Source organism: Anastrepha ludens, unplaced genomic scaffold, assembly GCF_028408465.1.
Source record: "Anastrepha ludens isolate Willacy unplaced genomic scaffold, idAnaLude1.1 ptg000151l, whole genome shotgun sequence".
NCBI classification, from domain to species: Eukaryota; Metazoa; Arthropoda; class Insecta; order Diptera; family Tephritidae; genus Anastrepha; species Anastrepha ludens.
The window spans coordinates 1-5000 of record NW_026530118.1 but is presented as its reverse complement, the minus strand read 5'-3'; the positions used below and the strand labels follow the sequence as shown (position 1 = coordinate 5000).

The window sequence follows — 5000 nt, the reverse complement described above, 5'->3', positions numbered from 1 at the left end:
CTTTTCCAAGCACCGGAAGGAGGCTGATACCACGATAAGATCGAGGATCACTCCTGATCTTATCGGGCGACTTCAAGAGTACAACAACCCTAGCAACTTTCCACTCACGTGGAAAATATCCCTCCCATATGCATTTATCATAAATGGCCTCCAAGTATTCCGGAATGAACTTCCACAAGCATTTGCACATCTCTCCGTTCAAACCATCTAAACCTGGAGACCTTTTAGACCTGACCAGGCCAAACGCATACCCCAACTCCCCAACGTCTAGTGGAGGAACAGGCACCTCTTGTGCAGGAGGAACCTGAACCTCAGCCCTTGGAAAGAACTCACCTAACAAAACATTGGCGCACTCTCTCCACGTTGTTGACACAGTGTCACCCACGCGAAGAGAGCTAGCCATCTCATTTCGACGGCCCCGACAGATCCTAAGGACCTGTCCCCAAGGGTCGTCCCTATTATCCCCCACAAATCTCCTCCACTCTTCCTCTTTCACTCTCACCAACATTTTCTTATATTCTTTCATTCCTACACTAAATTGATACCTGAGCTGGGACAGATTCTCCGAATTGGTCCGCCTGCCGCGTTGAAACAACCGCCTCAAGCGTCGGACAGACCTCCTCTTTGAATTTAACTCACTCGTCCACCATTTCACACCTTTCATTCTCACAGCCCTAGCTTTCCTAAACACTAAGTCATTCACTCCCCAGACACATTCAGATAGACGAGCAATTTGCTCATCAACCCCCAATTCCTCAAACTCACTAAGCGGTATACCCAATACCGCTTCCCTAACAGTATGTCCATATCGGTTCCAGTCAGTACACGAGGTACGCCATCGCCTCAATGGACTCCCCCCCTCTAACTGCGGGGTACGGGGAGTAACCATAATTTGTATTAAATTATGGTCACTAATTCCCCAACCCCCCCTAACGCTCCATTTACACTCGAACCTACTCGCTGCTGCCTCATTCATGAGCGTCACGTCAATGTCACTCACACCTCTAGGACCCTCAAACGTATACCACTCGCTTGGTTCGTTTGCAACGAGGAGGCTATTCGCCACAAGCCATTCGCTCATAGCCTCACCCCGATCGTGGCTCTGATATCCAGAAGTATGCCTGGATACCTTGCTGAACCACATCGGGGAAGTAGCATTCGCATCCAGACACACGATGGCAGGAATGCTACTCTCACGTAGTAGCACCGCATCTATGTACCTTAAATAGGGCTCCAGAGGCTCGTCAAACTTGCAATACAAGCTGACGACATTCATTCTGCCGAATTCCCCCTCGACAAGTAGATAGGGACAGTAGGAATCTCGTTAATCCATTCATGCGCGTCACTAATTAGATGACGAGGCATTTGGCTACCTTAAGAGAGTCATAGTTACTCCCGCCGTTTACCCGCGCTTACTTGAATTTCTTCACTTTGACATTCAGAGCACTGGGCAGAAATCACATTGTGTCAACACCCGTTAGGGCCATCACAATGCTTTGTTTTAATTAGACAGTCGGATTCCCCAAGTCCGTGCCAGTTCTGAATTGATTGTTAATTGATAATCGTTATAATTTAAAAAGAATATATATCGAATGATATAATTCCTTAAAAATTTTAGCAAGAAAGTTCCACAATTGGCTACGTAACTACTATCCGGGGAACAAGAATCGTAATTCTCTATTTACCCAGAACGAGTACATAAACCATGGTATTGCTTCCCAATCAAGCCCGACTATCTCAATCTTCAGAGCCAATCCTTATCCCGAAGTTACGGATCTAATTTGCCGACTTCCCTTACCTACATTATTCTATCGACTAGAGACTCTTCACCTTGGAGACCAGCTGCGGATATTGGTACGGCCTGTTGAGAAGTTTGCGTGACCCCACCATAAATTTTCAAGGTCCGAGGAGAAAATATCGACACAACAGTAAATGTCATGCTCTTCTAGTCCATCTACCATATCTCTCTTCGAAAGACTTCCATGGTAGTACGACTATAAAACAGAAAAGAAAACTCTTCCGATATCTCTCGACGGCTTCTTTATGGTCGTTCCTGTTGCCAGGATGAGCACAAGGCCCATTTTTAATAACAAACGGATACTCAACAGGTTACGGAATTGGAACCGTATTCCCTTTCGTTCAAAATAATTCAAGTATTTAATTATTTTTTAATATATATATATAAATTTTATTAATATTTTTTTATTAAAAACTTGAAAATTTTCGGCTTTCGCCTTGAACTTAGGACCGACTAACTCGTGATCAACCACTGTTCACACGAAACCCTTCTCCACTTCAGTCCTCCAAGGTCTCATTCGATTATTTGCTACTACCACCAAGATCTGTACCAATAGCGGCTCCATGCAGGCTTACGCCAAACACTTCTAAGCACACTATTGTACCCTCCTACTCACTAAAGTTTCAAAATTTATAAATCAATCGAAATTGTTTTATAAATCATCTACTTTAGCGGTAATGTATAGGTATACAACTTAAGCGCCATCCATTTTAAGGGCTAGTTGCTTCGGCAGGTGAGTTGTTACACACTCCTTAGCGGATTACGACTTCCATGTCCACCGTCCTGCTGTTTTAAGCAACCAACGCCTTTCATGGTATCTGCATGAGTTGTTAATTTAGGCACCGTAACATTACGTTTGGTTCATCCCACAGCGCCAGTTCTGCTTACCAAAAGTGGCCCACTGGGCACATTATATCATAACCTCAACCTTCATATCAAGAAAGGTGAGGTTCTTACCCATTTAAAGTTTGAGAATAGGTTAAAATCGTTTCGACCCTAAGGCCTCTAATCATTCGCTTTACCAGATAAGATTATTTTATATAATTTTTAAATGCACCAGCTATCCTGAGGGAAACTTCGGAGGGAACCAGCTACTAGATGGTTCGATTGGTCTTTCGCCCCTATACTCAATTCTGACAATCGATTTGCACGTCAGAACTGTTTCGGTCTTCCATCAGGGTTTCCCCTGACTTCAACCTGATCAAGTATAGTTCACCATCTTTCGGGTCACAGCATATATGCTCAAGGTACGCTCCAGTTAGAGGTATAAATAATAATAAATTATCATTATACATAACTATATGGAACGCCCCGGGATTGAATTAATTGACTATTTAAGAAAATAGACTAAAAATTAATCCCATTATATTTTTAAGTTAAGTTAATTATGCCATTAAGTTTAATATAACTCAATGACTTGCACATATGTTAGACTCCTTGGTCCGTGTTTCAAGACGGGTCCCGAAGGTATCCTGAATCTTTCGCATTGTTAATCATATAAATGCATACAAATAAATATTAATATCATAGATATTAAATTTTTTGTAAAATTCAAAAAATGAATTTTAGCATTATATATAATAAAATCTATCAACACTTTATCAAATCATTAGTATTTATTCTATGTTAATATGCTTAAAAAGCAAATTAATTTAAATAAACTTAATATCACCAATGATCTTTTGATAAATACTTTATTATGTTAATAGATTACAATGTCCTTATATGAAAAAAATGCACATTATTTTTAATTATTTAATGATGAATTTTTCATAATGGATATTCAGGTTCATCGGGCTTAACCTCTAAGCAGTTTCACGTACTATTTAACTCTCTATTCAGAGTTCTTTTCAACTTTCCCTCACGGTACTTGTTTACTATCGGTCTCATGGTTATATTTAGTTTTAGATGGAGTTTACCACCCACTTAGTGCTGCACTATCAAGCAACACGACTCTTTGGAAATATCTTTCTAGTAATCATTAACGTTATACGGGCCTGGCACCCTCTATGGGTAAATGGCCTCATTTAAGAAGGACTTAAATCGTTAATTTCTCATACTAGATATTAAGATATTCCATACACTGCATCTCACATTTGACATATAGACAAAGTGACTTAGTGCTGAACTATTTTCTTTTCGCTCGCCGCTACTAAGAAAATCCTTGTTAGTTTCTTTTCCTCCCCTCATTAATATGCTTAAATTCAGGGGGTAATCCCATATGAGTTGAGGTTGTTTTAAAATATTTTTTATCTTCTCACACAATTTAATAAATAATTATATCATCTTTTCATCTCTATTTTTCTTTTTTTCCTTTTATATAAATATATATTATAAATAATAATTATGTAAAATGAGGCAATTCTAGAATAAAAAAAAATTAATTTTTATGCTAGACATTCCTCCTTTAATTACATATATAAATTAATATTTTATATATATATAAATAATATGAAAATTTTTTAAAGAGAATACTTAGATTCAAAATTTTTATTTCATTTTATTTGAGAGGATTTTTTTTTTTTTAAGAATATATATAATAAATAAAAAATTCATTATATAATCTTTATTTTTTTGCTATTAATATTATGAATTATTTAAAATCCAATAATATACACATTTGCTTAAATTCAATTATTTTTATAAAAGAATAAGCAACTTATTTAGCATAGTCTTACAACCCTCAACCATATGTAGTCCAAGCAGTACTTTAAAATTTAATTTAATGTACATAACAGCATGGACTGCGATATGCGTTCAAAATGTCGATGTTCATGTGTCCTGCAGTTCACACGATGACGCACAGTTTGCTGCGTTCTTCATCGACCCATGAGCCAAGTGATCCACCGCTTAGAGTATTTTTTTATTTATTTTTATTTATAACAAATGTCAATTTTTTTTTGCATATATTAATTGAAAGAGTAAAATTAAATAATAATAATAATAATATATAAATTGATTTTCTTTCAATAATATATATCAAATATATTTAACTCTAAACATTTTTATTAAGTTGCGAATGTCTTAGTTCAACAATAATACAGTGGTGGTATTTATTATGTTTGATTATTTTGTATTTTTTTTAATCATTTTATGTATATATAAATATATTAATAAATATATACCACTTTTGTTATTGTGAACAAATTAACTTATCATTCAATCAAATGAATAATAAGTACAACTTTCTATTTTCATGTTT

At 36.6% G+C, this 5000-nt stretch overlaps 1 non-coding gene and 1 pseudogene across 1 annotated transcript; both read right to left on the bottom strand.

Annotated features, from left to right (window-relative positions):
• The window catches only part of LOC128871389 (large subunit ribosomal RNA), a 7311-nt pseudogene extending 3278 nt beyond the window's left edge, over positions 1-4033 (bottom strand).
• Positions 4034-4475: 442 nt separating this feature from the next.
• On the bottom strand, positions 4476-4656 carry LOC128871385 (5.8S ribosomal RNA). The gene has a single exon (XR_008455935.1). It is a non-coding gene; the product is annotated as a 5.8S ribosomal RNA (ribosomal RNA).
• Between the last annotated feature and the right edge of the window lie 344 nt (positions 4657-5000).